Source organism: Aulonocara stuartgranti (assembly GCF_965226115.1).
Source record: "Aulonocara stuartgranti genome assembly, chromosome: 2".
Taxonomy (NCBI): domain Eukaryota; kingdom Metazoa; phylum Chordata; class Actinopteri; order Cichliformes; family Cichlidae; genus Aulonocara; species Aulonocara stuartgranti.
The window spans coordinates 360,881-388,333 of NC_138940.1; the positions used below are offsets into that span (position 1 = coordinate 360,881).

At 44.7% G+C, this 27,453-nt stretch overlaps 2 long non-coding RNA genes across 2 annotated transcripts; one reads left to right on the plus strand and one right to left on the minus strand.

The window, feature by feature from the left end:
- The first annotated feature begins 126 nt into the window (after positions 1-126).
- LOC309718167 lies at positions 127-27,453 on the plus strand. Its single transcript, XR_014279898.1, has 3 exons — positions 127-341; positions 22,739-22,797; positions 27,367-27,453. It is a non-coding gene; the product is annotated as an uncharacterized lncRNA (long non-coding RNA).
- On the minus strand, positions 6,824-14,387 carry LOC309716617. The gene is made up of 2 exons (XR_014279481.1): positions 13,161-14,387; positions 6,824-11,387 (listed from the first exon to the last, which is right to left on the minus strand). It is a non-coding gene; the product is annotated as an uncharacterized lncRNA (long non-coding RNA).

Below are 27,453 nucleotides of genomic sequence, written 5' to 3' on the forward strand. Positions count from 1 at the left end.
TGAGTGCAATCAAGGACAAGCACCACACCCAATCAAAGGTGAGAGAACTAAACAAGGTGCATCTGGTGAAGTGAGTGGGTGTGCTGGGATGTGCTAAAAGGTGGGTCTCTAGAACAAGCACGGTAACTAGTTATTATGCCAAAATCAGGAACGCGTTACTCGTTACTGGGATTTAGATAGGCTCGTTATTCGTTACTTCGTGTGGTGGCTATCGCGGAGCTTCCACAGATTCAGTAACATTAGCAAGTGGTGGAGGCCAGCAGGTGGATGAGGGAAAGGGGAGGCAGGAGGAGAGACCCGAAGCGGCCGCCGGTCCGAGTGTCAGGTGAACTGAACTTCAGGTAAGAAGTTATGACCTGCAGTCTCTCTGGGTCAGATATGAACCAAGTTTAGTTGGAGTTTATTTTCGTTGTGCTGACTTTTTCGTACTGCATGCTAGCTAGCATGACGGGGTTTCTATACAGCTGGGTGGTGCTATGTTACTGATGTTTAACTTTATTTTGTTCATACGGTTAATTATTAGAGTTGCCAACCGTCCCGTAAAAAACGGAATCGTCTCAAATTCAGAGAAATTATTACGCGTTTCGTATTGAGGTGAAAAGGAACAGTTTGTCCTTTGTCTCAGCTGCACAGCTGCCTCTTCTTCTCTCATTCTCTCCCCTCCCTCTCCTGTTGCTACTTTAATCATGAAACTGATCAATGATCAGCTGATCGGCTTTTCCCTCTTGTTTATTTATCGTCCGCTTTGCGCCAGAAAGAGGAAACCACCGGATGTCACGTTAAACAACAGCAGCACGTTTGATCAGCTGTTGTTAGAATTTATTTAATATTAATTTCTAGTATCAGCTGATGTTTGCTGGAGCCACAGCTGTAAAGCTGCTGGTCATGATGTCGGTTTGGATATGTGGTGAGAGGGAAACATGAAGATGAAACCAGGAGATGTCCTTACTGAATCATCAGAGCTGAACAGGTGATGGAGAAACAGGTTTACCTTTTAGGTGTCATGAATGAGTTGATGGGAAGTTATGAACTGTTTCTGAGAGACAAATAACACCAGGATCCTTTTCTAAGTAGCTGACAGCTGGTAACTGTGCAGGGGCGGGTCTAGCAAAGTGTTGCCAGGGGGGCAGGTAGGGCATTAACAGGGAGAGGGGGCACAAAGAAATACTTTCTTATTCTCATTTAAAATGTTAAGCTTTTAATAAATAATTATCTGAATCTTACAACAAACGATTGATAGATTGATGCATATATACCATCACTGTCACAACAGTGTTTATTTTCATTCAAAGGCTTTATGATTTTTGCTATAATGGCGGCCGGTCTCTAGTCAAAATGCCCAGGCCAATTTTCTGTCCCAGTCCAGCCCTGTATGCAGCTCATCTGCAGTCTGGTGTTACCTACATCTTCCTATTCGGAAGGCAGAATTTCTGAGTGCAATCAAAGCACTACGACTGCAGTTTTTGTGTTGGATGTAAAAAGCGCACATGACGCTGTAACGTAGGCTAGAATCATGGCGGCGGTCAACGACGGTCCAGGCGTGGGATTTCTCTCGTGGAAATATGCACATTATTTTTTCCTTTGGTAGGTGGCACAGTGCACTGTGGCAAGTAAGCAAGCTAGAAGACTGGCAGTCTGGCTGGGTATCCAGTTACAGAAGCAACACATTAACAAGAGAAGTCTGAGTAAAACCAAAGTTACTTTCCCTAGTAACTAATTACTTTGAAAGTAACGAGTAACTTGAAGTAACTGAGTTACTTTTGATGGAAGTAACTAGCAATGTAACTAAGTTACTCATTTAAAGTAACTTACCCAACACTGGTCATTACACAACAAATTTGGAAAATTCTAAATTTTATGTCTGCAGCAACCTACCTAAGTAACACATGAACAGCCTACACAACACTGAAAACCCTGGGTTAAACCACAAATTAAATATAATCCTGGTTGTAGTATAATAATCTGACATGGACTGGATGAACAGGAGGGGACGGCGCAGCTCAAAGGAACAAAGTGAAAACACAAAGTAAAAAAGCGACCACATATGAACTGCAGACTACAGTGAAACACACAGGAACACTGTTAGAAAAAACATCTTAAAAAAACGGTAATATTCCGGCAGCTGGGGCGCCAAAATACGACCGTAAAATAACAGAAAATAACTCCCACATAAAAATACGGTTATTTCCAGTAATGAAAATACAATTAGTTGTGCTAATTTGACATGGGATCTTGCCTTTTCATGTGCTTTTAGACATTAAATTAGGAACATTTTAACGTGATCAAACAATGAAATTACCTATAGATAGGGAAAAAAACATCTTAAAAAAACGGTAATATTCTGGCAGCTGGGGCGCCAAAATACTACCGTAAAATAACAGAAAATAACTTTCTCATGAAAATATGGTTATTTTCAGTAATGAAAATAGAGTTTTTTGCGCTACTTTCACGTGGGTTTCTGCCTTTTCCAAGTGCTTTTAGACATTAAAATAGGAACATTTGAACCTGATCAAACGATGAAATTACCCATAAACAAGGTCAATGAATGCGGCAATATGAATCATAATATGTAAATGTACAGAAATATACAGTTAACAGTTGGTTTAAATAATAATATTGCATGCCCTGGGACAGACTGACAGAGGCGAGGCTGCCATATCGCACCATCGGCTCCTCTGGCCATCACCAGCAGGTGAAGAGTCTTGACCATGGACACAATACCGAGACTGTCCGAGCCGGGGCTCGAACTGGCAACCTTCTGATAACAAGGCGATGCTGCCATCTCTTGAGCCACGATCGCCCCGGATAGTAATGATATTAATACTTATGTGATGTAACACAAGCTTATAAGAATCATGTTATATACTTTTCCATAGCATTACATTTGAATTCATGTACAGACAGTGAAGAAAATATAATCTGATCACACATTATTCAGCTTTAAATATTGTTCAGCTTTAAAGTTACTGTGCAACTGTGTAATAAAAATGTGTGCTCACGACTTTGGCCTTGAGAGCGATAAGAAGCGATCGCCTCATCCTGCAGGCGAAAGATATCTGCAAGCGAAGAACACCCAAGGCCGCTTTCCTTTTATGGAGTTGTTTTTCTGCTAATGCAGCACTTTCCTCACAACCCCCTCCTGTAAGTTTTAGAGAATATATACCCATCCTCACAGAAAATATTAGGAATCTCTTGATGTGAGCTGTTTTTGAGAGGTTGTCTCTGCCTCAATAAAAGTTCACTGATTCCCCCATCTGCTGCAGGTGTCCGGTTGTCTTCATTCTCCGCCAGCCTGGTTAAGTCAATTCCTCCTTAACATCTAAAAGAACCTATTTAATGAAGGAAGACGGGTTCACTTTGTGTTTAATATTATTCTATTGCTGTTGTTTTTTTTATATCCTTCAATTGGCGTCACGGAACAGGATCCGCTCCAGGCCAAACTGGAACGGGGGGGGAGGACATCAGCCGTGGTCTGAGTGAACGGAGTTTGGACAAAAGCTGTGTGCACACAAAAACAAGGTAAGCAGACCTTTTATTTCTGCTATATTGAACATTATAAAAATACTTAGTGTCCAAACTCCTAGTAATTCATAACCAAAATTGTCTGGCTTACTTAAGGCTTGCTGAGAATCAGACAAGTGAATAAGAAATAAGTGAATAAGTGAATAAAGATAAGAGTGAACTGAGGTCTGACCACGGTTGCGGCCGACGGGTCGCTCTCCGGTGTCGGATAAATACCTCAGCAGGTCTGGGACCTTGAAAGGGTTTATTAGTAACGCCTTTCTAAACAAATTAAAAGGTTAAAGGCCTTGAGAATATTTTTTAGTAATATTCTCTAAACTACAGAAGGGTTAGGAAGGCCCAGAGGACTTTATTAGAAAAGATCCTCTAAAACTTAAAAAGGAGAAGTACTGGTTGGAGTCCAAAGGAGGGGTCCCTTTGATCAATAGGAGAAAACGGATCTCTTCTTAAAACCCCGATGATTTTAGTGTTTTAAATGTTTTGATGTTCTGTTTGATATTGGACACACATAAATACACGCTGAATGCTTGCTGTGGAACACTGGGCAGGACAGTTTGGTTCTCCGTGTTCACAGATTACACAATTAAAGGAACTAGGTTCCTCTTTTGGTTAAAATAATACACCACACATAGAATTTTTTTTACACATTTATTACATACATAAGGAGGGTAATGAGTGACTGCAGGTAATGTATGAAGTGTGAATGAGACGTGTGAACAAGGTGACAACCAACTAGCACCCCTATCAGGAAGCTCTAGGCAAGGTTACCCGCCAGACTCCGGTTTGGTAGAAGCTTGGTAACACCTGAAGGGATATTTCAGTGCTGACTCACCTTTAAAGCAGCGCCCCAGCTGATTAGTGCCTAACAGAGGCAGAAACCCAGCTGGTCCAAATTCTCCTTTAAAATCAATAAAAGAACACTCCTCCATTGACAGTAAAATGGATGGAGAATTAGATCGACAAACTAATGATGATGGTTGGGGTCCCGGTGTTATTCTTAGCACATTGGGAGAACAATTAACATGTGTTGAGACAGTCATCAACTCCACACACCAGCCTAAAGAAGCAAAAAAGCAGAAAGAGTCATTGAGGAAAACAGCTGAAAGGTTAATGAAAGAAAAGGGAAAGAATGAGGGGAGTAGTGGTAATTGGGGAATAATTTGGCAGAATAAGGCTATGCAGGCAAAAGAGAAAGAGGAAGAAGCCAACTCAGCAGCAGCAGGTGCAGGTGTGATAAGCGGGGTGAGACACAGAAAGGAAGCAGATAAGCACGCAGGCCGCAAAGCTAAATTTAATCACTGGGTGTGTTTATGGGAAACTGCAAAACCACACATGAAGAAAAATAGGTCTCAGCCACCTCCCTATTCTGCCTCAGTCCAGACTCCTCCCTCAGCAGGCATATATCCGGTACTTAATATCTCTGGTGGAATAATGACTATTGGAGAAGAACCGCCCGTAGCTCCAACTCCCATAGATACCAAGCATTTTTGCCCAGGAAGCTCCTCTCTGTCGGCGACACCCTCAGCTAGTAGTAGAGCCCCCTCTTCCATGTCCCATTGTTCTGGAACCGGATCTGAGGGCCTAACTGACCCATTTGCGAGCGCACCATTTGCGGTTCGAATGAACAGACAGGAACCCACTGAACAACAATTAACTGATCTAGAAGCAGCATTACGCAGCTGCTTAAATGAACATAGGTCAGTGGTCCAGGTGAATAATCGTGTTGCGTCAGCCCCTCTTTCCCGGTCCAACCCCTTTGCCAGCACTCCTGTCGCTGTTAAGGGAGATCTGACCGCTACTGCAAAAACTGAGCCTGGCACTTCACCAAATGTCACAGTTACCATGTCTTTGGTGGGCCGTCAGGATCCGGAAACACAGATGAGTTTAGCCCACGTTTTTGCTGACACTGCTACCCCACCAGGCGGGGGAGAAACTGAGGATACTGATGATGAACTCAGTGACCTTAACAATACACCCCCCTCTACCCCTCACAGTTTAGGATATCAGACTAGATCTAAGGGCCCTGTGCCTCAGCCTCCAGGCATGTTTCCCCTGGTCCAGACTAAAGCGCAACGTAGACCAGTGTATCAACCTTATTCATTCGGAGATGTCCAGGCCCTAGTGGACAAACTCCCTGACATAATGGAGGGAGGGAATGCCTGGTTAGCTGGTTTGGATAAATACACAGCTGGACAGGACCTCGCACTGGGAGATTTTAGAGCTATTATAACTAGGTGCACATCCCGATCTCAGGCAGCGGATCTGGAACAAAATGCGGGTACTACCACGCATGAGAACGAGGTGCCACTAATGCAGGCCTTGAGGTTTATTGGACCGGCCCTGCGTAAACAATTCCCACCCAAAAATCAAGGCACCTTACAGAAATTTAAATGGGAGGAAAAGCAAAATCCCACCCATTATCTAAATCAGGCTGTTGAAGACTGGGTGAACCATACAGGTCATCACCCCAGTAGGACTTGTTCACAGAGCATGTGGTTTAGAAGGGCGGTGCTGAGGGGCATTCCGGAGTCAGTAAGCCAGAAAATGGAGGATAATCCTGATTTGCAGGACTGTGACTTTGCAATCTGGAAGAAACATTTGATTTTTAATCTTAACAAAGTGCAGATTAAGTCTGATGATAAAGCGGAGAGCGTCGAAGATTTACAGTTGCAACTGTTGAAGGTTCAGCTGCAGAAAGCGAAAAACGACCTGGGTGGAAAAGGTGACAAGCCTAAAAAGCAGCTTGTGGCCGCCGCGGCTCCCCCTCCTGGTCCAGTTGCCCCTGATTTGTATCCGAACCCGTGGCCAGCTGATCCACAGCCCCCCCAGTATGGTGCTTATCACGCCCCGGCCCCTTATGGGCAGAGAGGTTCCCCATTTGGAGGAAACAGAGGTGGTTTCAGGGGAAGAGGTCAGATGGGAGGTGGTAGGGGAGGCCAGATGTATGTTTGTTTCCGGTGTGGACAACCTGGACACTGGGCTAAAGCGTGCCCTTTGAACCCGGCTGCTGGAAGAGGCAGGGGAGCCCGTGGTGGGCCCTATCAGCATCCTGGCCACAGAGGTGGACCTCGTGGTGCTTTAGTTGAAGTGCCCCCGGCCCCACAGATGCCTGTGATGGGGTGGGAGTACTACGAGGGTGGTCCCCAGCTATAGGACACCCCACAGACTGCCCAGGACAGTGAAGGGACAACGGCGGACCCTATGCTGTCCATAACTGTAGATAAAAGAAGAAGCAGCTTTTTAGTGGACACTGGAGCTACGTACTCCACCATTAAGGATGTTGCTCGTGAAAGACTTACTGACACAGTGATTACAGTGGTGGGCATATCTGGGGAACCTAAAACTCTGCCTTACACCGTGCCCCTCCCCACAACGGTTGGAGATCAGACTTTGTTACACAGCTATGTTTGTTCAAAACAGGCGCCTGTGAATTTACTGGGAAGAGACTTGTTGATTAAATTAGGAGCCACAATACTCTGCTCTTCGCAAGGCCTAACTGTAACTCTCCCTACTGGGGTTGTGCTTCCCTGTTCTGATGGGCCAGAGGGAGGTGGTCAGTTTCTGCTGCAACCCTCCTCCTGTTTAGCGGACTCTGCTGACATCTACTGGGCATTATTGGAAGTTGAAACACCTGCTGAACCAGGAGTTTGGACTGCTTTTCAGCAATGGCGGCCGTGGCTCTCACTCCTGCATCCTTATGTCCCTCCCCCTGACCCACCTCATGTTACACTGTTTTATGACAGGCATGACACCACCTGGTACCAGCACATGTTCCAAGAGCAGTGTGAGGGGCGGGCTTGGTCTCTGAACATGTCGTGCATTTTTGCGGCACCGGAGGGAGTGGCAGCAGCGGTTACTTTTACAACAGATCAATTACAGTGGTACATGATGTCTGATGAGGCAGCTCCCCATGTGTCACTGGCCTTACATCCTGGACACCAGGCTAAGGAGCTGGGTGGAATGGTTAAACGTTCCCTTGCGGCCACTGACTGGACACCTACAAAACTCCCACAGGTTTTGTTTTCTCCATCTACCAAGACATACCAAATTTTAAATGATTGCTTTAATTCCGCAACACTGCAACATGGAGTAGTCAGCGGGTCACATGGCAGAGAACACACAGACCACTGTGATGCTGCGCCTTTACTCGACTCTCTTCCAGATTGTTTGTGGTCCCTTGGACCCACAGATGTAGGTTTAGTTGATGTGGAGCCAGTCTCTTTTCAACTGTCATCTGCTACCCCTTTGTGGCAGCCTCAGTACCCACACAAACCGGAGGCTGAGGCTGGGATTGCAGAAACAATTTCTGGTTTGGTCACTGCCGGTGTCCTGGAGCCCTCCTGCTCTAAGTGGAACACGCCCATCCTACCCGTTGAGAAAAAAGGCACGGGGAAGTTCAGAATGGCACATGATTTGAGAAGGATTAATGCCTTACTTGGCACTCCTACTTTGCCTGTGCCTAATCCTTATGTTGCCTTGACCAACCTCCCACCATCTCATGCCTGGTTCACCTGCATTGACTTGGCTAATGCCTTTTTCTGCCTCCCACTTCGTGAGTCACTGCGTGACATTTTCTCATTTACATTTAGAGGCCGACAATGGCGTTACACTCGCTTACCACAGGGATTTGCCCTCTCCCCAGGACTGTTTAATCAGTGTTTGAAAGAACTTTTACAAACCTGCCCACTACCATCTGACTGTATGTTAATACAATATGTGGATGACCTTTTACTGTCTGCTCCCACGGCTGACATCTGTTTGGAGGCCACCAGAGTGGTACTTCAACACCTGGCCAACACAGGTTTTAAAGTGAGCAAAACCAAACTACAGATTGCAAGAAAACAGGTTTCTTTTCTAGGCCGCATGGTCTCACAGTCCGGTATTTCCTTGTCCCCAGAACACAGGAACTCCATTTTGCACCATCCAAAACCTCTAACTGTAAAAGACATGTTGTCATTTTTGGGCCTAACTGGTTACAGCAGGACCTATGTCCCAGACTATGTTGGCCTTACTTCCCCTTTGCGCGCTTTGGTAAATGAACAAGGCATGAGAAACCTCTCCGCTCCCCTCTCATGGACTACAGAAACAGAACAGGCGTTTATAAAGTTAAAACAACAGCTTTCTGTCGCCTCTGACCTTGCTGTGCCAGATTATGCTTTGCCTTTTCATCTTGATGTTTCTGGAACTGGAACCCATATCAATGGTATCCTGTTCCAGAAAAAAGGGGGAGAGAGAAAAGTGTTGACATATGTAAGCGTAATGCTTGACAACACTGAAAAACGCCACCCACCGTGCACACAACACGTTTCTGGACTTGCAAAAATCATTCAGAAAACAGCACACATAGTGATGAACCACCCACTAAAAATTTTGACATCACACAGTGTGGTGGCCTACGTCTCCTCACAGGCCTTCACACTCACTTCACTCAGGCAGAGACGCCTCAGTACCATTTTGGAAGCACCACACATCACCTACTCACATGAAGGCATAAACATGGCTGATCACATGGGATCTGGGGAACCACATATGTGTGAAGAGGTTGTGCAGGTACAGGAGAAAATCAGGCCAGATTTGCAGGCAGAACCTCTAATGGATGCAGAAAAAGATTGGTTCACAGATGGATGTTGTTTCAGAACTGAAAGTGGAATGTTGAAGGCTGCATGGGCAATAGTGGAACAGACAGACATGAGATGGAAAACAGTGAAGGCAGAGCAGTTGACAGGACAACAGTCTGCACAGAGAGCTGAACTGAGAGCGGTGATTGAAGCCTTAAGGATGGGAAAGGGACAGAAAGTGAATATATACAGTGATTCAGCTTATGCTGTGGGAGCAGTGCATGTGGAGCTCAAGCAGTGGCTAAGAGCTGGTTTTTTGACAGCCAGCGGAAAGCCTATTAAACATGAGATAGAAATGAGGGAATTAGCGGAAGCACTGTTGTTACCTGTTAAGGTGGCAGTGGTAAAATGCAAAGGACACAGTGCCGGATTGGATTTAGTGGCATTAGGTAACAAACAGGCCGACTTAGTAGCTAAGCAGACAGCTGGTTACTTACCCTCCCTGATTATGGTAATGGACCCAGAAGCCACACCCCCTCCAGAAAGACCACCCATACAACTAGGCCTAGCCACAATCAGAGAGTTACAGGACAAAGCCAGCCCCCAGGAAAAATCATTATGGGTAACAAGAGGGGCCACAAACACAGATGTCTGGCGTGGCCCAGATGGAAGGCCCATTCTACCGCCAGGGGTCAGACAGACAGCAATGGAAGAGGCACATGGAGTAGGGCATGTGGGACCTGCACAAATGATGAGAAATTTAGCCGTCTGGTGGCACCCTTATCTAAAAGACATGACAAAATACATGGTTAAAACCTGTAAGGAGTGCAACCAATTTGGAATCAAGCCCGCCTTCAAGCCAATAGCAGGGTACTTCCCCATCCCACTTTGCCCAGGGAAAGAAATAATCATTGATTACACAGACATGGTGGACAGAGTAGGTAGTTACAGGTACCTGCTGGTGGCTGTGGATGCATTTTCAGGTTGGCCAGAAGCCTGGCCGACAGCAAGTGAAAACAGTAGAACTGTGGTGAAGTGTCTGATTAATCATTATATACCACAGCATGGGTTTCCCGAGGTCATAAGGTCGGACAATGGTTCACATTTCAGGAACCACGATCTGCAGAGGGTTGAAGCCGCATTAGGTTTGAAACATAAGTTTGGCTCAGTTTACCACCCCCAGTCCCAGGGGAAAGTGGAAAGGATGAATCAAACTCTAAAAACTAAATTGGCTAAAATCTGTGCACAGACCAAATTAGATTGGGTTAAGGCATTGCCTCTTGCATTAATGTCCATAAGATGCTCAGTAAATCAAACCTCTGGTTACACTCCATTTGAGTTGGAGCATGGCAGGCCTTTTCCTGGCCCCTCCTCTCGCCTGGTAATGTCGGATGAAGCTGATTCAGACCTCGATCCGAGGACATATTATAACATGCTCCGCAGTTTTGTTGCCCAGTATTCCTCACAGGTCGCTGAAAGAAACCAGCAAGAGCTGAGAGAGGCGGCTACACCTGGAATGGACTACGTCCTCCTGAAAGTCACAAAGAGAAAGTGGGCTGAGCCTCGCTGGACAGGCCCTTACCGCATAACAGAGCGGACCTCCCACGCTGTCAGGCTCGAAGGTAAAGGTGACACCTGGTTTCATTACACACAGTGCGCTGCTGCCACCGAACCAGGAAGAACCTTGAGAGAGGTGCAGAAGGACCTGTCAGAAGGAGCTGCAACAGCATCACCAACCACTTGAGGGAGCCAAAGCTCAACCTACAAGCCGGCTGGTTACAAAAGGGGGTGTTCTTCATACTTAACTAAACATTTTTTATTTTTAACATCTTTTATGACTTTGCTTTTATATTGGCTTGAGTTTTTAAGATTTACATTTTACATTGCAATAGTTTTAACCGCTGAAAGCTCATTTAAAGTTGTGTCACTGATACTTTTTGTTGCTCTTTAACTCCTAGAACACGCCCTTGGCGAGGTGGGGGGAACTGGACCACCTTTCTGTGCCCGATCATCCTCTATTAGACGACATCCAAGCTAAGTAAACATGTCTTGGCCCTTCCCCCCTGAAATGACAGGCAGGCAAAGATGTTGCGTCTTTGTTTGCTTCCTGGCCCTGGGTCTCATTCCCATTGGCATAATCCTGATCTGTGAAGGGCCCCCGACACTTCTGACACCTTCAAGTTCAAAAGCTTCGCCCCCTTCTGACAGTCCCAATCTGACAAATGTAGCCCCTAGGGTCTTGCCCACCACTTCCTCTCCAGTTTTGCCCACGCCCGATCCATTTAGAAAGAAACGACACACGGTTACCTCCTGCACCCCAAGTACGACTAGAATGATTACTCTCTGTGTCCCCAACAATAAAAGTTGGGTAGTCGAAATAGATTTCGCTAGCTTCCCAGTCACTCCCGTCACCAAAGACCAAGGGGGGGATCTTTTTAACCTTGCAGTACATCTCTCCTCCTCAGTGTGGTATATAACCCTGGGAGGTTGGCATCAGTGGAAGTGGTCCAGTTTAGTGTCAGAAACGGACCTCGATTGGTCCAAGCACTCTAAGGGTCAGGCTTTGCACTGGAGAAACCAAAATATGCTCAGAATAGCAAAAAAACCGGATCTTTCAGGCTTAATTTTTACCCTAAAGGATCTGGCCTTGACCTCCTGTCAACAATTTATACTTGCCCCTTGGACTGATCGCACCGCCCTGTATTGGCAAATGGAAATATGCCCTAGCGTTGGTGCAGTTCCAAGCTCTGTAGTTAAAGATGATAATCCCACCTTTAATGGCCCTCCGGTGACATATACAAACGGGGGGAGAAACGGCAGAATACGCATTCTAGACACAAATAAAATGTCTAAAGATGACCTCTTCCAAATTCTAACCGGTATTTCTGGAGCAACAAACAACTGGTTACTACTAGCTGAACAAGCTGCTGACACGACGGCTTCCGACTGCATAGTTTGTATGGGAGCACGCCCCACTTTAAGAGTTGTACCGGCGCCAGTCAATAGTGCATGCCTCCTGCATCTTATGAACAACACAAAACGAGGTCATTGCTCATATCTGGAAAACCACTTTCCTAAAACTCAACGCTCGGTCTCTAATAAACCACCTTTCTTTTCTTCAGATGTAGCTGTGAACAATTTCACTTGTATTAACCTGACTGGCAATGCAGTAAAACTAGGTAGCTTGAACTCTTCTTGGTGCACTGAGATGACGGTTATGAAACCAAACTTCCGACCTACGGCTAGGGCTGATTTGTGGTGGTGGTGTGGCAATAACAAGTTATATGATGGTTTCCCTCGGGATGCGTCAGGTCTTTGCGCTCTCATAACTCTTATTTTACCTGTTTCAGTCACTCCAGTAGATCTCTCTATAGAAGTACACGAAGTTGGCCTCCCATCCTCCTCTGAACGCCGCTCTAAACGTTCTCTAATCCCAGGTTCAGCTCATAATCCAACCTATATTGATGCTGTAGGTATACCCCGTGGGGTCCCCGATGAATATAAACTGCGAGACCAGGTTAAAGCAGGATGGGCCTCGATACTTTGGATGGTTGAAATAAATGCGAATGTAGACAGAATTAACTACATTCACTTTAATGTGCAACTGTTGGCTAATTACACTCGAGATGGTTTTGAAGCTGTGCATGCACAGTTATCTGCCACTTCCTTAATGGCTTTCCAAAACAGGGTCGCAACGGATTTTCTCCTCGCAGAAAAAGGCGGAGTCTGCAGCCTTTTTGGTCAGGAGTGCTGTACCTATATCCCCAATAACACAGCTCCTGATGGTTCCCTCACTAAAGCTATTACTGGTCTCACAGCTCTTACTGTTAAAATGAAGGAACACTCGGGCGTTGATACTGCCATGTGGGACTCTTGGCTTAACATGTTTGGCAAATATAAGGCCCTTGTAGCTTCCATCCTAGTTTCCATCTCAGTTTTTGTTGCTGTCCTAGTCACCTGCGGTTGCTGTTGTATTCCATGCATTCGATCCCTCTTCCAGAGACTGATTGTTACAGCTTTCACTCCTGAGGATAAGGATCTCGCCCGGCAGATGCCTTTATTGGCTAGTCAACTTCCCACCTCCTCGCCAACGGATGATGAAAACTCTGATCGTGAGGGTGACGAACATTATCGTCTTTCTCTTGTTTAAATGCTTCTAGAATGGTTGTTTCTCTGTGGTGTTTTGTATTAGACTTGTTATTAATTGTTTCCCTCACCCACTTCCTCTTGAAGGATATATCTGGTTGAACTGTGTCTGGTCGGGTTGTGAGGGTTAAGCGATGTTCTCAGGGTCTCCGGACTTAAGCCTGAGCGAATGTGCACTCCCACCACTGGATATAAATTGTTTTTTTTTTTTACCACACCCCTTCCTCACGTTTTACCATATTCACTTTTGAATGTCCTTAGCAGTTACCGTTCTGAGTTTATTTTACGGTTGATTTATTATTTCACATGTTCACGTTTATATCTCTCATTATTATAGTATACTCTGTACTCTCCACATTTTTATCATTACTTATGTTTTTTGGTTGCTGAGTTACAGGAACTGTTAATTTTGTGTCACTACCCTGGTTGCACTAACTCGTTGTATCCGTGTGTGCAGGACAGCTGTTACTGCTTTCATCGGGAACCGAGACTGCTTGCAGCCGACCCCTGGGCAGGGTGGTGCCTGGACTCTTTTCTCCTCATCTGCAATGACAGATAAAGACAAATGATAAGACCCGAGGAGTTTTTCGAGCCAGGCTTCGACACGTCTCTGTGTTCCTTTGAATGTTACTTATTTTTGTGTGTTGACCCATTTAAGATGGGTCAAAAGGGGGATTTGAAGAAAATATAATCTGATCACACATTATTCAGCTTTAAATATTGTTCAGCTTTAAAGTTACTGTGCAACTGTGTAATAAAAATGTGTGCTCACGACTTTGGCCTTGAGAGCGATAAGAAGCGATCGCCTCATCCTGCAGGCGAAAGATATCTGCAAGCGAAGAACACCCAAGGCCGCTTTCCTTTTATGGAGTTGTTTTTCTGCTAATGCAGCACTTTCCTCACAACCCCCTCCTGTAAGTTTTAGAGAATATATACCCATCCTCACAGAAAATATTAGGAATCTCTTGATGTGAGCTGTTTTTGAGAGGTTGTCTCTGCCTCAATAAAAGTTCACTGATTCCCCCATCTGCTGCAGGTGTCCGGTTGTCTTCATTCTCCGCCAGCCTGGTTAAGTCAATTCCTCCTTAACATCTAAAAGAACCTATTTAATGAAGGAAGACGGGTTCACTTTGTGTTTAATATTATTCTATTGCTGTTGTTTTTTTTATATCCTTCAACAGATACATTTAATAACCATGAAAATTATGTTTTATTACATTACAGTGATTTAACGTTAATTTACATTTGAAATGTGAAATCACAGTCTATTTACGTAACTTTAATGATACTCTAGAAGAACAGAACAAAACTGTGAAATGCAGTAAAATACTTTTATATTAGGATGTTTTCCTACAGTGCAGCCATACCCGCGACCTTGTGGTTGTTAGTTCACATTCATTGGGCGTTGCTTAGCGTTATGTTATTATGTGTCCCAACATCCAATGGCATGTCACATTGTTTTCATGGCCACACCCTCCCCCCAGGTGCAGAGGCCTATTTCTGTTCAGGAATGTTGTGAATACTTTGAGATTTATATTAATTGCAATTCCTACCTCTACTTTTATATTTTTTAAATATATAATTAGCACAGCGTGGCCGTGCAATGTTTTATTTATTTTTTTTGTTTTAGTTACCTCTGAATTATTGAATCAGACCTGGATGACATGAAATTTTCAGCAAAATTATAATTCAAATACTCCTTTAATTATTGATTATTCTCATTAATTTTCAATCGTTTTATATATTTTCCATAGTATTACATTTGAATTTAACAGATCATTCTCTCACATAACAGACAAATATTTGTGAAATTATGATACATTTCTGAATGTATTTTTACAATCTAAATATGCATATGTACAAAAAATATATTTAAAAAACAAGTAAATTGTGTTTTACTATATTTACAGTGATGTTATGTTATTTTACCTTTGACATGTAAAATCACAGTCTACTTATGTAAATTTAATGATATTCTAGAAAGACAGTACAAAACAGTAAAATATACAGTAAGATACTTTGACATTACTATTTTTTGGAACAGTGAAGAAGGAAAACACTACCATTAAAAAGTCATTATTCCAGAGGAAAAAAATGGATAATGACAGAAGCCACAGAATAACATTTGATATTTTCCTTTATAACATATTTAACTTGCATATCCATTCTGTATGGGTGCTGGGTTGTTGCTATTTATGTATGTGGGAAGACTTTGTTTGGCTGCTTAAGGGTAGATAACAGATTTAGCTAAACTCAAAAAAATGTGCTCAGTTCCAGAGTCACAGCAGTGTGAAGCTAAAGTTGAATTCTTTTCCTCCTCCGAGAACCATGTAATTGCCATAATGGCTGACTTTAGTTCACATAATATGGTCTTAACTTAATTTTTCTTGGTAATGCAGTGGAGAACATTTTGGTTCAAACACCATTACTGTCAAATTTCATTAATTTTATCACTGCAAAGATATGGATTTTTCCATTCTAGATGTTTGTGTGGACTTCTAAAGATGGAATCCACATAAAGACTCAGGCAGAGGTTAAAAAGGGTTGAGTCTGAGGGTGGTTGTTAAGATTTGAAGCAGTAAAAATACCAGAAGCTACCATTATAAGTGTGGAAATACAAATCTGTGACTGTCATATCCAACACACGCACACACAGACACACAAAGAGCCCCAGTCAATCCACTGCCATCAATTAGAGGCTCAGAGCCTCGGGGGTGACACTCCAAGACTTCAGTTCAAATCTCCACCTCCACTCCTTCCTCACCTGCCTCCATTCCCCTCCAACTAAAACCTTTCTACCTTTGGTTCCTCCACTGAGCACTGTGACAGCTGCTGGAGCAGGGACTTTCATCCACAGTGTCACCTGTCACCGCCATCTACTTGGTTTCAGTTGTTTTACCCAGAATGAGCAAGCGAAGGAAGTGGCAGGCAGAATGGCAGGCGGTAGGGCAAGGTGGAGGAGAGCTGACATGTCGGGTAATGATAAAGGACGTGAAGTGCAGAGTGGTGTCACAAAGTAAAAGACTGTTTGATTTGGAGTCACATTTACATTTTACACTGTCGACATTCAGCTGGCGCTTCTACTTTGCTGAATGACATGCAAAGAGTAAGGCAGATAAATGAGCTTCAGCTGCTGACTCTACATGCGCTATATCAGGGGTGGGCAATCTAAAATTCAAAATTCTAATTTTATTTGTCACGTACACAGTCATACACAGTACGATATGCAGTGAAATGCTTAGACAACTGCTCGTGACCTAAAGAAAAAAAAAGAAAAGGCTATGAATAAGATAGGAAATAAATATGAAAAATTAAAAAGGGTAAATTTAACTAGGAAGGAATAAAATATAAAAAAATTAGGTTAAAAATGAAATAACTGTACAACACAAATTAGAATGAAGGGTAAATTTAACTGGGAAAGAATAAGATAGAATATATAAATTAAAGTTGAAAATAAAATAATGGTACAACAAAATACACAATACACAGTAGGCTATAGAACTATATAGGAATGTATGAAGAAATATAAATATATATATATATATAAAACACCCAGCACGCCCCTGCGGGCGGTTTATCCTTCAAGCTCGGGTCCTCTACCAGAGGCCTGGGAGCTTGAGGGTCCTGCGCAGTATCTTAGCTGTTCCCAGGACTGCGCTCTTCTGGACAGAGATCTCCGATGTTATTCCCGGGATCTGCTGGAGCCACTCGCCTAGCTTGGGAGTCACCGCACCTAGTGCTCCGATTACCACGGGGACCACTGTTACCTTCACCCTCCACATCCTCTCGAGCTCTTCTCTGAGCCCTTGGTATTTCTCCAGCTTCTCGTGTTCCTTCTTCCTGATATTGCTGTCATTCGGAACCGCTACATCGATCACTACGGCCGTCTTCTTCTGTTTGTCTACCACCACTATGTCCGGTTGGTTAGCCACCACCATTTTGTCCGTCTGTATCTGGAAGTCCCACAGGATCTTAGCTCGGTCATTCTCCACCACCCTTGGGGGCATCTCCCATTTTGACCTCGGGACTTCTAGGTTATACTCGGCACAGATGTTCCTGTACACTATGCCGGCCACTTGGTTATGGCGTTCCATGTATGCCTTGCCTGCTAGCATCTTGCACCCTGCTGTTATGTGCTGGATTGTCTCTGGGGCATCTTTACACAGCCTGCACCTGGGGTCTTGCCTGGTGTGATAGACCCCAGCCTCTATGGATCTTGTACTCAGAGCTTGTTCTTGTGCTGCCATGATTAGTGCCTCTGTGCTGTCTTTCAGTCCAGCTTTGTCCAGCCACTGGTAGGATTTCTGGATATCAGCCACCTCCTCTATCTGCCGGTGGTACATACCGTGCAGGGGCCTGTCCTTCCATGATGGTTCCTCGTCTCCCTCCTCTTTCTTGGGTTTCTGCTGCCTGAGGTATTCACTGAGCACTCGGTCAGTTGGGGCCATCTTCCCAATGTATTCTTGGATGTTCCTTGTCTCATCCTGGACTGTGGTGCTGACACTCACCAGTCCCCGGCCCCCTTCCTTCCGCTTAGCGTACAGCCTCAGGGTGCTGGACTTGGGGTGAAACCCTCCATGCATGGTCAGGAGCTTTCTTGTCTTTATGTCAGTGGCTTCTATCTCCTCCTTTGACCCGGCGGAAGGGGCTACATGAATAGGATGAGGGACCTATGGATTCTTCGATATATATATATATATATATATATATATATATATATATATATATATATATACACAATAACAGCAGCTGTACAAGTATTAACTGGAAATGAAGAATGTAGTGACCAGTGTTGTGCAATCCACATTATGTCTTGTGCAGTGCAAATATGCTTAAAGTGATTTAAGTGATGAAGTGAAAACAATGTCCAGAAGGTCCAGTGTGTGTGTAAGAACCATATGTGTGGGTCAGTACTGTGTGGTGGTGTGATTGAGAGACCGTATCGCCTGCGGGAAGAAGCTCCTCCTCAGTCTCTCTGTGTTGGTCTTCAGGGAGCGGAATCGCTTTCCTGACCTCAACAGAGAGAACAGTCTGTTGTTGGGATGGCTGAGGTCCTTCACGATCTTCCTGGCCTTGGTCCAGCACCGCCTGCTGTAGATTGAGTGCAGGTCAGGGAGCTCGGAGCAGATGGTGCGGTCAGCTGACCGCACAACCCTCTGTAGAGCTCGTCTGTCCTGCATGGTGCTGTTCCCGAACCAGGTTAAGATGTTTCCCGTCGGTAGTGAAGAAATGATGAAGTCTCTGACCAGGCGTTCAAAGCACTTCATCCCTACTGAGGTGAGGGCTACAGGGCGATAGTCATTGAGAGAAGCAGGGTGGGGTTTCTTCGGGACAGGAACAATGATGGACTCTTTGAAGCATGTGGGGATCACCGACTGAGATAAAGAGATGTTGAATATCTCAGTGAACACAGGAGCTAGCTGGTATGCGCAGACTCTGAGGATACGACCTGGGATGCCGTCTGGTCCTGCTGCTTTCCTGGTGTTCACTCTCTTGAAGGCTCTCCTTACTTCATGCTCAGAGATGACGAGCACGTTTCCGGTGCTGGCAGTATCTTCCTGTCTGCAGCCGTTAGCGCCGCTAGCACTAGCATCATTGGAGTCCTTAGCTGCAGCCTCGAAGCGAGCATAATAGGTGTTCAGCTCGTCTGCCAGAGTCACGGCCGCGTTCGTCATACCGGTTGTTGGTGTTTTATAGTCTGTTATTGTCCTTAGTCCCCGCCACAGGCTCCTAGAGTCACTCTGTTAGAGTTGTGACTCTAGTTTCCTCCCATAGCGCTGCTTCGCCTCTTTCACCGCCTTCCACACGTTATATGACGCGGCTTTGTATGGGTCCATGTCCCCCGTCGTGAGTCCCGTGTTGTAGGCAGCGGTGCGGGATCTCAGAGCGTCGCGGATGGTTTTATCCACCCACGGCTTCTGGTTGGGAAACGTTGTGATAGTCTTTGTCTCCACGGTATCATCCGCTAGTTTCCCGATGAATCCCACAATCGCTTCCGTAAACACGTTGACATCATCATCGGAGCTGTTTCTGAACATGTCCCAGTCTGCGTCATCGAGTGCGTCCTGTAACGCGGCCACCGATTGATCCGTCCAGCGCGCAACCTTCCTCTGAACCGGAACTTCCTGTTTCAGCCTTTGTTTGTATTTTGGCATGAGGAAGATGGCGGCGTGATCGGATTTGCCAAACGGAGGGCGAGATTGTGCCCTGTAGCCGTCCTTGACCGTAGTGTAGCAGTGGTCCAGTGTCCTTTCACCTCTGGTGGTGCAGGTGATGTGTTGATAAAAGTTTGGCGCTGCGCGTTTGAGGTTGGCACTATTAAAGTCCCCCGTCACAATAAGTGCAGCGTCCCGGTGTTGTGTCTGGTGCTGTGTGAGTGCCTCATGCAGCTCGCATAAGGCGATGACCGTGTCCGCTTGTGGTGGAATATAAACAGCACTTACAATGACCGATGTAAACTCTCGAGGTAGATAAAAAGGTCGACACATGATGGACAGTAGTTCCAGATTTGGTGTGCAGGAGCGTGTGAGAGGAACAACGTTCGCACTGTTGCACCAATTCTTGTTCACCATTAAACACACGCCGCCTCCCCTTGACTTCCCCGAGTCCCGTCTCCTGTCCATGCGGTGAACCGAGAAGAACGTGGCGTGGTCCGGCACCGCTGGGTTCAGCCATGTCTCGGTGAAGCAGAGGAGATTGCAGTCCCGAATGTCTCTCTGGAACTTTATCCTGGCCCTGAGGTCATCAAGCTTGTTCTCCAGTGACTGGACGTTGGCGAGCAGGATGCTAGGCAGAGGTGTGCGGTGTACACGAGCTCTCAGCCTGTTCCTGACGCCGGCTCGCTTCCCTCTAGGCCGCCGCCGCTTCCCTTTGTTCTCCCTCAAGATCTCACTCGGCCAGCTCGGATCCGGAGTTAAAACCTTCGAATTGTATACCAATAGAAACAAGAGTGTCACTGTCATACCTAATGTACCCAATGGTGATGATTTTGCCGATTTAGAGACGCTGAAAACGAACTTAAAAAACAAAGACAAAGAAAAAGTGGTCGGAGCAGTCGTGACGGCAGCCGACCTCACCGGCGCCATCTTTCCTCCAATCTAAGTCCACGAGGGCCGGTGTCCCTGCAGGTTTTAGATCTCACCTTGGGTCAACACACCTGAATCACATGATTAGTTCGTTACCAGGTCTCTGGAGAACTTCAGGAGATGTTGAGGAGCTAATTTAGCCATTTAAATCAGCTGTGTTGTTTCGAGGACACATCTAAAACCTGCAGGGACACCGGCCCTCGTGCACTGAGATTGCCCACCCCTGCGCTATATTCTACCATGTGGTCATGCAAGGAGAGGGATTTAGGTATATTTTCAGAGCTCCACTCCTAACTGGTAATAATATGTGAATACTTTTCCCAATTTTTGAGTCTTACGAAGACCTGCAAAGGATTTACAGATGACCCCCTCATGACTGTAGACAGAGATAAATAGTGGCCACCTGCAGGAAACTCATTTTCTCAGTAACATAGTTATACTCAGCGGTTAGATTGCTCGGTTAAAATGAACTAAACCAGAACAGTTAGTAGAACGGACCCAAGCTGTGGAAGCTGCAACACATAAAACCCAGATGTGCTGTCCTGGTGTCAGACAACACAAGACACAAAGAAACTTTCTGTGTTGCTGCCCCTACAGATCAAACCTGTTCAGGTGGCAAAGGGAGAACTAAGCTCAGGGTTTTGTAGTCAGCTGTGAGATCAGGGTTATAATGTCAACAATCAGCTGTTCCATCTGTTTCACTGTGACCCTTTTATATAAGGGTGCAACGATACTCGTATCGATATTGAACCGTTCGATACAATGCTTTCGGTTTGGTACGCATATGTATCGAACAATACAAACTTTTTAATTTATTTTATCAACTTTCCTTCTGACGATGCTTCCTGTGTTGATCGCTCAGTGGATCTGCGCTCAACAGTGCAGCCTAGGCGGAGAAGTCGAACGCAGATTCACTGAGCGCAGGGCAAGCTAGCGAGACAGAAGTTAAGCTTGTTGTAACATGACAAATTGAACCTCCCCCACCCTCATTCAGATCTGGCCTTTGGAACTATTTTGGTTTTCATATGACGTATGACCCTGAAGGTAAGCGCGTCATGGACAAAAGTAAAACAGTATGTCGGATGTGCCATGCAATGCTCAATTACATTGGTGGGAATTAGTGCGTTAGCGCAGTTAGCTCGTTAACGTGTTGACGCCGTCCAGTCCCACACACGCGGCGATCCGCGGTAGCACGTTAACGGAGATTTGCCGTGTTGTGGCGTTAACGTCATTTCAGATTAACGCTGACAGCACTAGTGGGAACACAACGAATATGACTGCACATTTACTCAGACATCATCCTAGTGCAAAGACAAGTGGAAGCAGACAAAAACAACAAGCACGAATGCTACAAACTTTACCCGAGTCATTTAGACAGCTGTTAGCACATGATTCTCCTTATGGGGACCTGATATGTTTAATATGCTGCTGAGAATATAGCCCAGAAGAAGCATATAGTATAGCTTTTATTTTGAAAGAGCCATTTCTCTGTAATAAAGTCTCTTTTCCAAAGATGAGTGATTTCTCCATCAGATAGATGTATTATTTTATTACTTTGTTGTTTCAGCAACATTAAATTTAAAAACTGTACTTTTGAATTAAAATATATATTTATATTTTCAATAAATGACAAATTTAAAAGGCATGAACGGTTTTTTTTGTATCAAAAAAATATCGAACCGTGACACCAAAGTATCGAACCAAACCGTGAATTTTGTGTATTGTTGCACCCCTACTTTTATACCGTCTTTATTTTAGCACACATGCTACATGCTACACGTTAAAATGCTAAAACACAGTTACACAAAGATATTCAGGGACACTGAAAATTACTCTAAAGTTCAAGTGCATAAAAATGCAAAAGGCCTGTACTCATCTGGACCCAAGTGCAGAACCAAGTGCTGAGACGACAGAAGTAGTTTTAACAGGTTTAACAGTTACACAGCGTAAGACTTGGCAAAGAAATCAAAAATCAAATCATTTTTTAAACAAGCAGAGAACTGAGAATTGGATCCATTTGTCATGTTCAAATTTTTTGAAGGAATTCAGGAGAAATGTCTGTCATTTAATAAGATTTCATTTCAAGTTTTACAGCGCTGGATCTTTGTGTGAACCAGCCAACTGCTTCAACAAAAAGATGACACTGAATCAGGCTGTACAGGTCTGATAATGCAACAATAACAAAGATTATTATGGCTGTCTTCTCCCAACACGAACATGGCGGTCTGCTGTAAATCCTCCCCGTTCAGTTCAACCTCGCCTCGTATCTGTTCCTCTCTCTGGATAGGTCTCCTGTGCTCCACTGCTGGTTTAACTCTTCATGTCCATGACTGCGATAATAACTGTGTGTCACAGCCACCTCTGTTTTGTTGATGGCTGTTATTGCTGTAATGTTTTGACCCACTTCTTCTCCCAAATCTGATTCAGAATGTGGATCAAAACATGGATTACCTGAGTTTAACTCCTTCATCAGCTCCAAGACTTATGTAAGTGTATACTGTTTTATTGGCACCAGCATTTTCTGTACTTCGTAGGGCTCATGCTAATTACTGTGCTATGTGTAACAGCACTCTGTTTTCTCCCCATGCATGGTGCACCTGCTTCTGTGCTTATTTTCCAATGTAGAACTGTTGAAACCACAGACCGTGGGATTTCTCAGGGGAGCACTTGGTGCAATTCACAGAAGTTTTCATCATTGGTGAAGATAGTGTTGACAATACTGCTGTCAAAACTATCTGAAAACAATGGCTAACTATCTCTTTTGTGGCATGACCACTTGAAACATCAGTACCTTCTTTGCATGTCTTTTTAGGTATTTTGGAGCTGTCGGTCTCTAGATGTACTCTGATGGATCTCCACAGCCATCTTTGCTTTTTGTTTGAAAAGGACGTGCTATTTGTTTTTCTCATTAGCTCATGTATGCAGAGGTTGTTCTCATTAGCATGACAATCGCAGCTGCAGCTGATAGGTTTGTAGCTTGAACCTATTCGCTGGAACGTTGAAGGCAATATAATTACACAGCAAGCAAGACACGAAGTAGGCAAAGTTCTTCATGTTTCTCGTGCACGGGAGAGAACCGGACAAACGCCGTTCCTTCGCTTGACCCCAGTTGCTCTCGTCCGTTCTCCCGTAACACTGCTCTTTTATTGAGGTTACATGAATATGCATAGGTTCATTAACATATGACGTCTACATACACACAAAGAGTACCTTGGCTTTGTGTGTGTGTGTGTGATTTGTGTGAGGTCAAGATGTGACCCTGTGAAGACTCCCCAAAGCTGGGGCCAGGAGTCTAGCGGGTCCATCTGAACAAAAGGCTCTTATACTTAAAGAGATATACGTGTGTTTGCTATACCATATATCAGCAAGAGAAGATACGACCTCTCCTAGGAGGTGTGTGATCTATGCCAGAACACTCTGTAGAGGAGTGAACGCACTCCCCTCTTCATGCTACACAGAGTTGTTACAGACCTCCTAGGATGAGACATTCTTTCAATCTACAAATGATTATACACCTCTAAGCATATATGGTTAAATATTTCTAAGCATAAATGACAGTCAACAATACAAAACCTAACATCAGCGATCATATTACTCCCTCTTTTTATGTATTTTGTGTATTTTCCGTGTTGTGTCTTGGTTTTCTCTCCTTTTTTCTCCTGGTTTCTCCGTGTGAGCTTCCGGATGTTTTGGTTCGCTGAGGAGACTGCAAACCCGGAAGTGTTTCTGCACTAGAGACAGCCACACCTGCCGCTCGTCCTCCTCTGCCAGTCAAGGGAGCGGTATTTAAGACTGCAGCTGAGCTGAGGCCGACGCTGGATGCTTGAGTCAGAACTCGAATCTGGAGCGGAGTGTGTTTTGAAGTCACGGTGTGGGAATAGGAGTTTTTTTGGAGTCGCCACTTTTCCCCTTTCACAGACATCTGCACTGTCTGGGATTCAGTAAGAATCGCCACAGGACCACAGTGCCTGGATTTTGTATATACACTCAACAAAAATATAAACGCACCACCTTTGTTACTGCTCCCATTCCCCATGGGATGGACGTAGAGACCTAAAATTCATTCCAGATACACAATATAACCATCCCTCCCAAACAGTGGTCACAAATCAGTCCAAATGTGTGGTAGTGGGCACATCTGTTATTTTGAGATAATCCATCCCACCTCACAGGTGTGCCACATCAGGATGCTGATCTGACATCATGAGTAGTGCACAGGTGGCAGTGAGGATGTTGTGTTTCTGCTATTTGGGCAGTGGGGTTTGCCATCGACTCCTCAGAAGGTTGTGTATTTAGGCTTGACTGTGGTTGCAGTTTTCTGCTAGATCGTCTCCTTTCCCAGAGTGTGCCATGACTGGAGGTTCAATTCAATTCAATTCAATTCAATTTTATTTATATAGCGCCAAATCACAACAAAAGTCGCCTCATAGATACAGAGAAAAACCCAACAATCATATGACCCCCTATGAGCAAGCACTTTGGCGACAGTGGGAAGGAAAAACTCCCTTTTAACAGGAAGAAACCTCCGGCAGAACCAGGCTCAGGGAGGGGCGGCCATCTGCTGCGACAGGTTGGGGTGAGAGAAGGAAGACAGGATAAAAGACATGCTGTGGAAGAGAGACAGAGGTTAATAACAGATATGATTCAATGCAGAGAGGTCTGTTAATACATAGTGAGTGAGAAAGGTGACTGGAAAGGAAAAACTCAATGCATCATGGGAATCCCCCGGCAGCCTACATCTATTGCTGCATAACTAAGGGAGGATTCAGGGTCACCTGGTCCAGCCCTAACTATATGCTTTAGCAAAAAGGAAAGTTTTAAGCCTAATCTTAAAAGTAGAGATAGTGTCTGTCTCCCGAATCCAAACTGGAAGCTGGTTCCACAGAAGAGGGGCCTGAAAACTGAAGGCTCTCCCTCCCATTCTATTTTTAAATACTCTAGGAACAACAAGTAGGCCTGCAGAGTGAGAGCGAAGTGCTCTAATAGGGTGATATGGTACTACAAGGTCATTAAGATAAGATGGGGCCTGATTATTTAAGACCTTGTATGTGAGGAGCAGGATTTTGAATTCAATTCTGGATTTAACAGGAAGCCAATTCAGGGAAGCCAAAACAGGAGAAATATGCTCTCTCTTTCTAGTCCCTGTCAGGACTCTTGCTGCAGCATTTTGGATTCGTTGAAGGCTTTTCAGCGAGTTTTTTGGACATTCTTTGGACATCCTGATAATAATGAATTACAGTCGTCCAGCCTGGAAGTAATAAATGCATGAACTAGTTTTTCAGTGTCACTCTGAGACAGGATATTTCTAACTTTAGAGATGTTGCACAAATGGAAGAAAGCAGTCTTACATATTTGTTTAATATGTGCATTGAAGGACATGTCCTGGTCAAAAATGACTCCAAGGTTCCTCACAGTGTTACTGGAGGCCAAGGTAATTCCATCATCACGACTCGGCACCAACCTGTGACTCTCTCTGGTTTGGCTGTAAGGAGAAACACTACAAGGCCGAATAGCTACCCTTCAGTCTCTCCATCTGGATCCTGCTGCCCACTCTCCACCACTTCTAACGTTGCCCACCGACCCACAGCTAGTCCACTGGCAAACCCTTCCTCCGTCTCCCCAAAGCTTCTCCGGATCACAAGCAAGACCTCCTTTTCCTCTCAGGTGCATATGCACAGCCTAGCCAAGTCCTGCACTAACTCTTATTTCCTCCTCTTGCAGACTCACCATGGTGTCCAATACCCATTTAACCCCCCACCGCCGCTCAGTGCCTTTGGTCACTTCCCAAATATTTCCCCGTGTGCATAAACATTTCTCTTTTTTTTTTTTTTGCCTGTCCCGTTTGGCTCTTTTGCCATCAGAATTGCTGTCTAAAGGCAAAAAAAGATGCCCAACGGATTTACTTTACCAAATTGACCATCCCAGCCTTGCCGTAATGGTCCATTTGATTCACCTTTTATTGTTTATTTTATTTTCACTTACTGAATACGGGACAGACTTGACTGGGGGAAAGAAGGGGAGAAAGAAAGAGGGAAAGAGAAACAGCTGAGAAGAGGGACGGGGGAGAAGGGCAAAAAACAAAAACCAACAGAACGGGCAGAAAAAAAAAAGGAGACATTTCTCAATGTCTCCTTCTTGGGTCAGACGCACCAGTAATGACGACAAACAAATGTGTATAGGCTACTGTACAAAATATCATATACAATATAAACCTTCCCAACAGGTGGAGTGATCCAGTCAAACCATGAAACGTGCAATCCAAGTCTAAACCCCAGGCCCTGGCCCGGGTGACAGGGTCTTTGCTGTATATGCACAACATGTCACAGCGATGTAGCCACTCTCCTGCCACTGTGTCACAAAGCCACATCTGTGTCCTGCACAGCTTAGACAGATGTAGCTGATGACAGCGAAGCCTCCCTTTCTGCTTTGATGAACTGAAATCCATTGCCTTAAGCTTTCATAGTCGCTACAAAGCATGTACATCGTTGTCACTTTACTACTGCATTCACACTATGATGTCAGCATCACTGAGGACCTGAAAATCGCAACAGGTGACATACAGTGCTTTAGGTGGCCGGTCATTTTCAGAGTGAGAGCTCATATGTCTGTTTGACGCTTGATCAAAGTTACAAAACATGGTGCAGGATTTGTTTGCATCATCGCCCACAGTTCTCATCAAGATAAGGCCAGCGTGTTTTAATGCTAAAGATGCGGAAGATTTCAGGGGAATTACCTGTCATTCAAATGGCCCGCTGGGATATATTGGCTTTATATATGATGTGTGGCCTATTTAAACTTTAATCATATAATACTAATAAAAGGGACATTGTGCTTTATCCTGCTTACAAAATGCTACGTTGTCATCATAGTTTCTTTCACTGGACCTGTAGTAGCATCAAGTAACAGTAATATAGCATTATCAAATGATACCATCCTTTATAAAAATAAGAGACTTTTTAGACTGGTCTGTTCTGGAGTAAACCCATCAACCCAGCCATGATTACATCAAACTGAATCAATCTTTATATTTTCTCTTTCTCTGTGTTCTCTGTCAGTATGATGCAGGCGTGGATGTCACTCTTGGATCTTGCTGCATGGTGGCCATGGTCTCAGGATGTCTTCAGCAGGCACACCTGTTCTCC